Here is a 14,261-nt window from a genome sequence, read left to right as displayed (position 1 = left end):
CTGTTTAATTAATTAATTAATAATTAATATTTTATTTTTTTATTTTATTTTATTTTATTTTCTTTTTTTTGAAATCATTCTATTAATCTTTTATATCTCTTTTTGGGGGGTTTTTACATTCTCCCCTCATAAAAATTTCGTCCTCGAAATTTGTCATTCCCCTATTTCCTTTCTTTAGTGAAAACGCTTCTAAATTTTTTTTTTTTTATTGATTACCCTCACTTATGGCGGAGGAATACCGTGGTTACAATAAGGGCTCTGAGAGATCACAACTATTCAAAATTCTCCCTAAACCATTCACGTTTCAAAACTAAAAACTTTATCTATCTTATGTTACACTATACAAATAAAAACTACAACAATATTCCATTCACTTGACTGGCTCAACTCTAACTCCACTGAATAAGTGTGGATATCTCTGGCGCATCTGATCCTCTAGTTCCCAAGAAGCCTCTTCAATGGCATGGTTGCGCCACAGAACTTTTACCAGTGGAATCTTTTTCGTGCGTAGCTCCTGTTCCTTCCAGTCAAGAATTTGCACTAGCACTTCCTCATAAACTAAAGTATCGCCCAATTCCAGTGCTTCATATCTAATCACATGGGAGGGGTCTGGGACGTATTTCCTCAACATAGAAATGTGGAATACGTCATGGATCCTAAATAGGACCGATGGTAATGCCAAACGATAGGCAACTGGACCCACTCTCTCAAGAATCTCGAATGGTCCAATATACCTAGGGCTCAGCTTACCCTTCCTCCCGAACCTCATAACACCCTTCAGCGGTGCCACCTTCAGGAACACGTGATCTCCTGTGTCAAACTCCAATTCTCGCCGACGAGTATCAGCATAACTCTTCTGCCGGCTCTGCGCTGTCCTAATCCTGTCTCTGATGAGTCTGACTTTATCCTGAGTCTGCTGTATCAACTTTGGCCCCAATACCTGTCTCTCTCCAACCTCATCCCAGTACAACGGGGATCGGCACCTCCTGCCATACAGTGCCTCATACGGTGCCATCCCAATGCTGGCCTGGTAGCTGTTGTTATACGCAAACTCAACCAGTGGCAAATACTGCATCCAACGACCTCCAAAATCCAGCACACATGCTCGTAGCATATCCTCCAAAATCTGTATCGTCCTCTCTGTCTGTCCATCTGTCTGAGGATGAAAAGCTGTGCTGAACAACAACTGAGAACCCATGGTCCCTTGCAGACTTTTCCAAAAACGAGATGTAAACCGTGGGTCTCTATCTGAAACTATGGACACTGGGACGCCGTGGAGTCTAACTATCTCTTGGATGTATAACTCAGCCAATCTGTCCATGGAGTAGCTAACTCTAATCGGCAAAAAGTGGGCAGTCTTCGTCAATCGATCCACCACTACCCAAATAGCGTCCTGTCCATGCAATGCTGGCGGTAATCCTGAGACGAAATCCATTGCTATATGCTCCCACTTCCACTCAGGAATGTGGAGTGGCTGCAACGATCCCGCCGGTCTCTGATGCTCAGCCTTCACTTGCTGGCACGTCAAACACTGACCCACAAACTGAGCTATCTCCCTTTTCATGTTGCTCCACCAGAAGGACTCTCGGAGATCCCTGTACATTTTAGTGCTACCCGGATGTACAGTATATAGGGATCGATGTGCTTCCTCCAGAATGACTTTCTTGATCTCAGGATCGGCAGGAACACATAACCTGGTATGGAACCTCAGGGCTCCATCATCTGAAATGCTGAACTCTAATTCCTGACCATCCTGTACCTTTCCCATAAGCTCTACCAGTTCTGCATCATTCCTCTGAGCTGCTTTAATCCTCTCCTATAGAGTCGGCTGCAAAACCAAGTCAGCAATGAACACCTGGTGATCACCCTCTACCAGCTCCACACCAAGCCTCTCCAAATCCATCTGAATCGGATGCTGAATCTCCCTTGCAGATACAGATGATTCCACTGATTTCCGACTCAAAGCATCAGCAACCACATTAGCCTTTCCTGGGTGGTAGCTAATAGTGCAGTCGTAATCCTTTATTAGCTCCAACCATCTCCTCTGCCTCATATTCAATTCCTTCTGCGTGAAGAAATACTTTAAACTCTTATGGTCAGTAAATATCTCACACCTACCCCCATATAGATAGTGCCTCCAAATCTTCAGCGCGTAAACAATCGCCGCCAACTCCAGATCGTGGGTAGGGTAGTTCTTCTCATATTCTTTCAACTGTCATGAGGCATAGGCTATCACTCTCCCCTGCTGCATCAACACGCATCCGAGCCCTTTATGGAACGCATCGCTGTAAATTACGAACCCCTCTTCTCCTGAAGGAATCGTCAACACAGGCGCAGTGATGAGTCGCTGCTTCAACTCTTGGAAGCTCTGCTCACATTCATCAGACTACTCAAACTTTGCTCCTTTCTTGGTCAATCTGGTCAATGGGCCCGACAATCGAGAAAAGCCCTCAACAAACCTGCGATAGTACCCAGCCAATCCTAGGAAACTCCTGATCTCGTGCACGTTCTTTGGTCGTACCCAGTCAACTACCGCCTCAATCTTACTCGGATCAACAGAAATACCACCCTTGGATACAACGTGTCCAAGGAAGGTAACCTGTTCCAGCCAGAACTCACACTTCTTGAGTTTTGCATATAGCTTCTTCTCTCGCAGCACCTGCAACACTATACTCAAATGCTCCTCATGCTCCTCTGCACTCTTCGAATATACTAGTATATCATCAATAAATACTACCACAAACTGATCCAAATACTGGTGAAAAACCCTGTTCATAAGATCCATAAACACCGCAGGAGCATTCGTCAACCCAAACGGCATAACTAGAAATTCATAGTGACCATACCGTGTTCTAAATGCCGTCTTCAGAACATCTTCCGCCCTGACTTTCACCTGATGGTACCCGGTGCGTAAATCTATCTTCGAAAAGATCTGTGTCCCCTGTAACTGGTCAAACAAATCATCAATACGCGGGAGCGGGTATTTATTCTTGATAGTTACTTTATTGATTTCTCAATAGTCGATGCATAATCTCATCGAGCCATCCTTCTTCCTCATAAACAAAACTGGTGCTCCCTAGGGTGACACACTGGGCCGAATGAACCCCTTATCTAACAGCTCCTGCAACTGCTCTTTCAATTCTTTTAGCTCTGCCGGTGCCATTCTATACGGTGCCTTCGAAATTGGTGCTGTCCCCGGAACCAGATCAATAACGAACTCTACCTCACAATCAGGAGGTAGTCCCGGCAAATCCTCTGGAAACACATCAGGAAAATCTCTCACCACTGGGATATCCTCCACCCTCAATTCCCCTTCTGATACAGCCTTCACATAGGCTAAATATCCGTGACAACCTTCTGATAGCAATCTACACGCCTGAATAGCAGATAATAACTGAGGTGGGGTGCGCACACGTGATCCCACGAATCTGTACTCCTGTCCCTCTAGAGGTCTAAACACTACCACTCTCTGATGGCAATCAATGCTAGCATAGTGGGCAGCTAGCCAATCCATGCCCAAGATTACCTCAAACCCATGCATGTCTAAAATCACCAAATTAGCTAACAAATACCTCCCTAGAATATCCACTAGACAGTCCCTGAGTACCTTCCTACATACCCCTACGGTCCCAGTTGGCGTAGCAACAGACAAACTAATTTCTAACTGCTGAGGCTCAAACCCACACAATTTAACATAATCCCAGGCGATAAATGAATGCGTCGCCCCAGAATCAAACAAAACAGTAGCTTTAAATGACAGTATTGAAACAGTACCTGTCACCACATCTCCTGCCGCCTCAGGATCGCCCGGTGTCAAAGCAAAAACTTTGGCTGGGGCCGTATTCCTCTGCTGGCCTCCTCGTGGTGCCTGGTAACCTCCTCGTGCAGGTCTAGGAACAATACCAATTTGTGTCGGACACTCCCTCATCATATGTCCTGGCTCCCCGCACCTGTAGTAGACACCTCACCCAGCACAACACTCTCCCAGGTGTCTCTTCCCTCAAGATGGGCAAGCGGGAGATGGCTGTGCACACTGGAAACCGCGATTCCCTGTCCTCTGTCTCCGGCCTCTGCTCCTCAGCCTCCAATCGCTCACCAATCTCTGCTATAGTGGCTCGGTCCACTAGTTCAGTAAAATCCTGCAACTTCAGAATCGATACCTGCTTATAAATTTCTCTCCTCAAACCTCTTTCAAACTGTCGTACCTTCTTCACCTCATCTGGAATAATGTACGGGGCGAAGCGAGATAGTTCGATGAACCTCGCCGCGTACTGCTGTACTGACAGCTGTCCCTGCTTCAGATTCAGGAACTCCGTAATCTTAGCCTCCCTAGAAGAGGCTGGAAAATACCTGTCGAAGAATATCTCTCTAAATCGCCCCCAAGTCATCTCTACAGGTATAGTCCTCTGCTGCTCTAACAATCTCACTGCTGACCACCATCTCTCGGCCTCTCCAGTCAATCTGTAGGTGGCGAACAGCACCTTCTGCTCCTCTGAACACTGCAGCACTGCAAAAATTTTCTCCATCTCCTGCACCCAATTCTCAGCGACTGCAGGATCCGTTCCCCCTGAGAAAGCTGGAGGATTCATCTTTATGAACTTCTCGATCGTACAACCGTGGCCTACAGACGGACCACCTTGTTCTCTCGAACTCCTGGCAATTTCTGCCATAACCTGCTGTGCTACGCTGCGTAAGACTGCATCTGAATCACTACCCGCAGCGCCTGAGGGTCCAGCGCCCTCACTCCCACTAGCGTGGGCACTATTTCCACCGTGGTCCATCCTGAAAAGAAGAAATAACTTAACTCAAAACCTCTTTTCCTACGTGTATCCCCCAACTCATATAGTATATTCTCCTAATTAACTTCTCACTCCTAATCTCAATTCAAGGTTCAATCCTGCAACCTAGATACCCGACCCGACGATAGTTTACAATGAATTTCCTGAAATCGTCACCCCAGGAAAATCATACAAACCACCACGGAAGTCCTGCATCTAGACAACAAAACCAGACCTCAAATCCTTTTATCCTATACTCTGGTATTATTACTGCTGCACTCTAGAGTCTACAGAACCTAGTATCCTAGGCTCTGATACCAAATGTAACGTCCCTCAATTTTTTAACATAAAATATCACATACTAAATAAAATGGTCAACCCGAACCCGTGGGTAGCGGGGACACCTGTCATACACAGCGGAAAACCTAGCAGCAGTACACATAAAATCTCAAACATCTAGTCATAAAATATAATACCAGAGCATTCTATACATCCTCACATACATCAAAATATCTCTAGGGTCAAACACAAAATAATTCTAACCCTAGTACAAAATCTTACCCTCCTCACGGGATAATCTCACTAATCTCAACGGCGGCCTTGACCCGCCGGTCTCTCAGGGACTCCTGAAAAATGTAATAATATTGGGGGTGAGACACTTCTCAGTAAGGGAAAATAAACTAAATACAGCTGTGTGGCAACATGAATATTTAATGCATTTATACGTATATAGTACATTTCATAATTCCATAAACATCATTATATCGTACTGGTTAAACATATATTTTCACATCTGTTAATAATTCATATCATACATAAAATCATTTGTTATAACTGTAGTACTAAAAATAAACACAGGATGAATAGCTAGCTAGTGTCATGTATTACCCCCCATGACGGGTTGTGCAGCCCGAAGGCGGGACCCGACAATGGCTGGCCGACCACTGCCGAATCAAATATGTCTGTAAGTACGATGAGCCCGCCACACCCTGGTCCGGACTGCCAGGTGGACGTCCACACTCTACTGAAAGCCACATCGACTATCCATCTCCCATCCCCTCGTGGGACGGTAGCACTAATAAGGCCTCGTGCCAAAATGAACCCATAGCTACGGTACCGAGCTCCTGGTCTGAACTAAACTAACATCCTGGTTGTGAAAACATATAATACATGATCATACGTAACATCATTACGGCCTCGTGCCGAAAACATAGATACGGCCTCGTGCCGAAAATATAAATACGTGGCCTCGCGCCAATAACATAAATACGGCCTCGTGCCGATAACATAAATACGGCCTCGTGCCGATAACATAAATATATGGCCTCGCGCCAAAAACATAAATACGGCCTCGTGCCGATACATAAATATATAGCCTCGCGCCAAAATTGTTTCAGGTATATATATACTGAAAATATCTCATTTATCACACAATCGTCAAAACCATCACAACATAACTCATATTTTCATAAATGCCTGAAATCATGCTTGGTTTGTAAAATCTTTCACATCATAATACATTTCACATAAAATAATATTCATGCCACACATATGCTGTTAAAAGTCATACTTCATATTCTAAAAACGTGAATTATTTACATCTCATACATACATATACATTTTAATCATCATAGCAGTATTTTTCTCAATCGTACATTTCATGCGTAATACACAATATAACTTATGCTTTTCTGAAAATCAATTTACTCATAATCAATAATAATTTGTATGAAAAATTACTGCTTTAGTTTATTCCCTTACCTGACTATTAAGAACTTCCTTAGGACCCAAAATTTCACGCCCTTGGCGCCCGAAATTTAATTCCTGCAATTTACATTTTTCCCCAAATTAATTAATCTATTTCTCCAAAATAATACTCATCTAGCCTTCCTTAGGCTCCATATACCTCAAATTAATATTTAAACTATTATTTAATATCCCTACTTAATTTTTCAAATTTTGCCTGCGGGTCCCAAAATTATACCCGCGGCGCTCACCCGAACCCTAAATTTCAGAAATCTTACTTCAGCCTCAGATGCTTAATATTTTAGCATTTTTAAATTAATGCTAATTAATTAAAAATAAGCCCCTTAATAATCACCGCACCCCAAATTTGGAGTTTTGGCCCGACACCTCCACGAGAATTCCGTCCCACTAGACTTGTAGAGAATCATCCCTAGATTCTCGTGGTGGTGTCCGTTCGTCAATTGGGCTTATATTTTGCAAGAAATTAAAGAAAAAGGGGAAAATGGCTTACCCCAAGGAATATGCTTATGCCGCTCCTATCACCGATCTGCTTCAGTAGAAACGACGGCAGCAGCGAATGGAGTCCAGTGGTATCTTCAGATTTTCGATCGGGCGAAAATCCGTCACGAAATCGAGGAGAGAGAGAGAGAGAACGTGAGGAGAGAGAGAGAGAGTGAGCTGCGTTGCAGCAACAGAGAAAAAAAAAATAAAGAAGAAGAAGAAGAAGAAGATGATGATGATGTGGGGATGGGATGTTTAAATAAAACATTTCATCCTGAAGCTTTCTGAAGCTTCAGGATGTTACTATTAATAATAATAATAATAATAATAATAATAATAATAATAATAATAATAATATATTTAATTAATATTAATAATAATATATTTTATTAATAAAATAAAAATAAATTTTAATTAATTAATTTTTTTTCTTTTTTTTTTAAAAAAAAAAATCTGTTTAATTAATAATTAATATTTTATTTTTTTATTTTATTTTATTTTATTTTCTTTTTTTTGAAATCATTCTATTAATCTTTTATATCTCTTTTTGGGGGTTTTTACAGTAGAGGCCTGACCTTGTAGTGATGACGTGGAGTCGCTTCAGGGAGATTTTCTTCGAGCAGTACTTTCCCGCTACAGTCAAGAGTGCAAAGGCGTCGGAGTTTCTATATTTGACAGAGGGGTCTATGACGGTGCAGCAGTATGCAGCGAGGTTTGTTCAGCTGTCCCGCTTCGCCCCGTATATGGTGCCAGATGAGGAGAGGAAGGCGAGGAAGTTTGAGGAGGGCTTGAGGCAGAACCTATATGAGGAGGTGGTAGGTTTCCGAGCTTCTCAAAGATAGTGGATAGAGCTGCGGTGATTGAGAGCAGCATATAGTGAGGCGCAGCAGCCCAAAGCCAGAGGAAGAGGCTCGCGCCTTCTGATTTTCAGGCAGGGCCCAGTTGTGGGCCATTGAGGAGATATGATACCGGAGGAGGACGACGACAGGGAGGAGGAGAGCGAGCAGTACAAGGTAGACAAATGCTTCCTCCATGTCCCAGATGTTTGAGGAGGCACCCAGGAGAGTGTCGAACGAGAGAGGTGGTCTGTTATCAGCGCCACCAGCCTGGGCATATCGCGAGAAACTATCAGGCACCACCAGCGGTAGCGGCTGCTCCTCGACCATATAGAGGAGGCTACCAGGCACCTTGAGGTGGACAGCAGAGGAATACTGTGCCGGCGCGAGTTTATGCACTAACGCCAGGAGATGCTGAGGCGGCAGGAGATGTGGTGACAGGTACGGTTTCAATATTGTCATTTAAAGCTACCGTTTTGTTTGATTCTGGGGCGACACATTCATTTATCGCTCGGGATTATGTAAAATTGTGTGGATTTGAGCCTCAGCAGTTAGAAATTAGTTTGCCTGTTGCTACACCGACTAGGGCTGTAGGGGTATGTAGAAAGGGATTTAGGGACTGTCCAGTGGATATTTAGGGGAGGTCTTTGTTGGCTAATCTGGTGGTTTTAGACATGCATGGGTTTGAGGTAATCTTGGATATGGATTGGCTAGCTGCCCACTATGCCAGCATTGATTGCCATCAGAGAGTGGTAATATTCAGACCTCTAGAGGGACAGGAGTACATATTCGTGGGATCACGTGTGCGCACCCCACCTCAGTTACTATATGCTATTCAGGCACGTGTATTGTTATCAGAAGGTTGTCAGGGATATTTAGCCTATGTGAAGGCAGTATCAGAAGGGGAGTTGAGGATGAAGGATATCCCGGTGGTGAGGGATTTTCCTAATGTATTCCCCGAGGATTTACCGGGACTACCTCCTGATCGTGAGGTAGAGTTCGTTATTGATCTGGTTTCGAGGACAACGCCGATTTTGAAGGCGCCGTATAGAATGGCACCGGCAGAGCTGAAAGAATTGAAAGAGCAGTTGCAGGAACTGTTAGATAAGGGGTTAATTCGGCCCAGTGTGTCACCCTGGGGAGCACCAGTTTTATTTGTGAGGAAGAAGGATGGCTCGATGAGATTGTGCATCGACTATCGGGAAATAAACAAAGTAACTATCAAGAATAAATACCCGCTACCGCGTATCGATGATTTGTTTAACCAGTTATAGGGGACACAGATCTTTTCAAAGATAGACTTACGCTCCGGGTACCATCAAGTGAAAGTCAGGGTGGAAGATGTTCCGAAAACGGCATTCCAAACACGGTATGGTCACTATGAATTTCTAGTTATGCCGTTTGGGTTGACGAATGCTCCTGCAGTATTTATGGATCTGATGAACGGGGTCTTTCACCAGTACTTGGATCAGTTTGTGGTAGTATTTATTGATGATATACTGGTGTATTCGAAGAGCCTAGAGGAGCATCTGAGTATAGTACTTCAGGTATTGCGAGAAAAGAAGCTTTATGCGAAGCTCAAGAAGTGTGAATTATGGCTGGAACAAGTTACCTTCCTTGGACACGTCATATCCAAGGGTGGTATTTCTGTTGATCCGAGTAAGATTGAGGCGGTAGTAGATTGGGTACGACCAAAGAATGTGCACGAGATCATGAGTTTCCTGGGATTGGCTGGGTACTACCGCAGGTTTGTTGAGGGCTTCTCTAGATTGTCAGGTCCACTTACCCGATTGACCAGGAAGGGAGTAAAGTTTGAGTGGTCTGATGAATGTGAACAGAGCTTCTAGGAATTGAAGCAGCGACTCATCACTGCACCTGTGTTGACTATTCCTTCTAGATAAGAGGGGTTTGTAATTTACAATGATGCGTCCCATAAAGGGCTCGGATGCGTGTTGATGCAGCGAGGGAGAGTGATAGCCTATGCCTCACGACAGTTGAAAGAATATGAGAAGAACTACCCTACCCATGATCTGGAGTTGGCGGCGGTTGTTTACGCGCTGAAGATTTGGAGGCACTATCTATATGGGGGTAGGTGTGAGATATTTACTGATCATAAGAGTTTAAAGTATTTTTTCACGCAGAAGGAATTGAATATGAGGCAGAGGAGATGGCTGGAGCTAATAAAGGATTACGACTGCACTATCAACTACCACCCAGGAAAGGCTAATGTGGTCGCTGATGCTTTGAGTCGAAAATCAGTGGATTCATCTGTATCTGCAGTGGAGATTCAGCATCCGATTCAGATGGATCTGGAGAGGCTCGGTGTGGAGCTGGTAAAGGGCGATCACCAGGCGTTCATTGCTGACTTGGTTTTGCAGCCGACTCTATAGGAGAGGATTAAAGCAGCCCAGAGGAATGATGTAGAATTAGTAGAGCTTATGGGAAAGGTACAGGATGGTCAGGAACCAGAGTTAAGCATTTCAAATGATGGAGCCTTGAGGTTCCACACTAGGTTATGCGTTCCTGCCGATCCTGAGATCAAGAGGGTCATTCTAGAGGAAGCACATCGGTCCCTATATACTGTACATTCGGGTAGCACTAAAATGTACAGGGATCTCCGAGAATCTTTCTAGTGGAGCAACATGAAGAGGGAGATAGCTCAGTTTGTGAATCATTGTTTGACGTGCCAGCAAGTGAAGGCTGAGCACCAGAGACCAGCGAGATCATTGCAGTCACTTCACATTCTTGAGTGGAAGTGGGAGCATATAGCGATGGATTTCGTCTCAGGATTACCGCCAGCATTGCATGGACAGGATGCTATTTGGGTAGTGGTGGATCGATTGACGAAGGCTGCCAACTTTTTGCCGATCAGAGTTAGCTACTCCATGGACAGATTGGCTGAGTTATACATCCAGGAGATAGTTAGACTCCATGGCGTCCCAGTCTCCATAGTTTCAGATAGAGACCCACGGTTCACATCTCATCTTTGGAGGAGTCTGCAAGGGGCTATGGGTTCTGAGTTGTCGTTCAGCACGACTTTTCATCCTTAGACAGATGGACAGACAGAGAGGACGATACAGATTCTGGAGGATATGCTGCGAGCATGTGTGCTAGACTTTAGAGGTCGTTGGATACAGTATTTGCCACTGGTTGAGTTTGCGTATAACAACAGCTACCAGGCCAGTATTGGGATGGCACCATATGAGGCACTGTATGGCAGGAGGTGTCGATCCCCGTTGTACTGGGATGAGGTTGGTGAGAGACAGGTATTGGGGCCAGAGCTAATACAGCAGACTCAGGATAAAGTCAGACTCATCAGAGACAAGATCAGGACAGCACAGAGCCGGCAGAAGAGTTATGCTGATACTCGTCGGCGAGAATTGGAGTTTGACATAGGAGATCACGTATTCCTGAAGGTGGCACCGCTGAAAGGTGTTATGAGGTTCGGGAGGAAGGGTAAGCTGAGCCCTAGGTATATTGGACCATTCGAGATTCTTGAGAGAGTGGGTCCAGTTGCCTATCGTTTTGCATTACCACCGATCCTATCTAGGATCCATGACGTATTCCACGTTTCTATGCTGAGGAAATACGTCCCAGACCCCTCCCATGTGATCAGATATGAGGCACTAGAGTTGGGTGATACTTTAGCTTATGAGGAAGTGCCAGTGCAGATTCTTGACTAGAAGGAACAAGAGCTACGCACAAAGAAGATTCCACTGGTACAAGTTATGTGGCGCAACCATGCCATTGAGGAGGCTTCCTGGGAACTAGAGGATCAGATGCGCCAGAGATATCCGCACTTGTTCAGTGGAGTTAGAGCTGAGCCGGTCAAGTGAATGGAATATTGTTGTAGTTTTCATTTGTATAGTGTAACGTAAGATAAATAGAGTTTTTAGTTTTGAAACGTGAATGGTTTTGGGAGAATTTTGAATAGTTGTAATCTTCCAGAGCCCTTGTTGTAACCACGGTATTCCTCCGCCATAAGTGAGGGTAATCAATAAACATTGAAAGTGTTTTCGCTAAGAAAGGAAAATAGGGGAATGACAAATTTCGAGGACAAAATTTTTATAAGGAGGGGAGAATGTAATAACCTAAAAAAGGGTTATAGCAGATTAGTGAAGTGATTTCAAAAAAAAAAAAAAAAAATTTAAAAATAATAATAAATTAATTAACTAATTAATCAATCAGATTTAAAAGAAAAAGAAAAAGAAAAAAAAATTAAATTAATTAAAATTTATTTTTATTTTTATTAATAAAATATATTATTATTAATATTAATTAAATTTATTATTATTATTATTAATAGTTATCCTGAAGCTTTCAGCTTCAGGATTCTTCTTCTTCTTCTTCTTCTTCTTCTTTCTTTTCTTTTCTTTTCTTCTCCTGCTGCAGCGCAGCTCTGAACTCTCTCTCTCTCTCCTCTCGTTCTCTCTCCCTCTGTCCTCGATTTCGTGGCGGATTTTCGTCCGATCGAAAATCTGAAGATACCACTGGACTCCATTCGCCGCTACCATCATTTCTACTGGAGCGGATCGGTGGTAGGAGCGGCGTAGGCATATTCCCTCGGGTAAGTCATTTTCTCCTTTTTCTTTAATTTCTTGCAAAATATAAGCCCAATTGATGAACGGACACCACCACGAGAATCTAGGGATGATTCTCAACAAGTCTAGTGGGACGAAATTCTCGTGGGGGTGTCGGCCCAAAACTCCAAATTTTGGGTGCAGGGGTTATTAAGGGGCTTATTTTTAATTAATTAGCATTAATTTAGAAATGCTAAAATATTGAGTATTTTGGGTTGAAGTAGGATTTCTAGAATTTAGAGTCCGGGTGAGCACCGCAGGTGTAATTTTGGAACCCGAAGGAAAAATTTAGAAAATTAAGTGGGTGTTTTAAATAATAGTTTAAATATTAATTTGAGCTATATGGGGCCTAAGGAAGGCTAGATGAATATTATTTTGGAGAAATAGATTAATTAATTTGAGAAAAATGTAAATTGCAGGAGTTAAATTTTGGGTGCTAAAGGCGTGAAATTTTGGATTCTAGCGAGACTCTCAGTAAGTCAGGTAAGGGGAATAAATTATAGCAGTGTTTTTAGAATTATTATTTGAATGAATATGTGAAATTGAGCATATGATATTTTGTCCGAAAATTATTATGATATAAATATCAGATAAATTGTGTGGCATTTGAGTAATTGTAAATTGTGATATTTTGGAGTGTAAATTATAATAATGTGTAAATTTTGAGAAAATATTGAAATGAGAATTACTAATCTGATTAGTGAAAAATAATGTAAAATGGTATTATTATATGAGTAGAAATGTTTTACCTAGAAAATGGGATTTTGTGAATTATTGATATTGGAAAATAATGAAATGTGGTATTTATTTGTGAGTGGAAATTATTTGCATGAGAAATTAGTATTTTGGGAAAATGTGAAAAATACATGAAATGTGCACAGAAAATGATAAGAATATTTATATTGAACTGAATTGTGATATACTCGAATATAATTGATAAAATCCCAATACCGCATAATGATTGCGGGTATGTGGTGGTAAACCCTGTTGGATGGTTATGATATTTAGCACGGTACCGTTGCGAGTGGTGTTAGTGCAACCACACGGACTCTTGGAGCGTGTGGCGTGACAGTCGACTGTGCCATTGTGTAGGATTGTTGGGTCCCCTGAGTCCGGATCAGGGTATTAAGCCGGCCAGTCGTATTACAGACGCGATATGTGATATGATATTTGATCTAACCGGGTCGGCCAACCCCGGTTAGATCCAGCCTTCGGGCTGCACAACCTTAACCATGGGGGGAAGCATGGCGTGTATAAAAAGATCCTCAGGGTGGCCATGAGTTACAGACGCGATGTTGGTATTTGATACCGAGGATACCCATGAGCCGGAAAGTAAAGTGGAAATGAAAAGTGAAAGAATGATAAAATTGGCTAAAATTATAAATGAAAGAAAGAATGGAAATTGAGAAATAAAGAATGATAAAATTGAGAAATGAAACAGTGTGAGTTAATAATATAAATAATTAAGGTGAAGTGAAACTCTTCGCCTGAGGGCTTATCGAGTAAGGTGAGTGCCCTGATGGGTATCAGATGTGGCCATATCTGGCTGCATAACATGTTAGGGCAGAGGGAAGCTACCTGTATGAGCGGGTAATCTTCCCTATTCTTAGGAACTTCGCGGGTAAATATGTGTTGGAAATCATTGAATTTGATAAATGATTTTAAAGCTTATAAAAGCTTGTGTTGTATATCTATATGATTATGTGTATGTGAATATCAATGTATTTTCTAAGATGAAATGGTGATTTGAAAAGTAAAGTGTATTATAATTGTACTCATTTGGCCACACACTGTAAATAATTTATTCCTTCTTACTGAGA

The sequence above is a fragment of the Malania oleifera genome, chromosome 11 (genome assembly GCF_029873635.1).
Source record: "Malania oleifera isolate guangnan ecotype guangnan chromosome 11, ASM2987363v1, whole genome shotgun sequence".
Taxonomy (NCBI): domain Eukaryota; kingdom Viridiplantae; phylum Streptophyta; class Magnoliopsida; order Santalales; family Ximeniaceae; genus Malania; species Malania oleifera.
Note: the sequence above shows the minus strand (reverse complement) of the source record.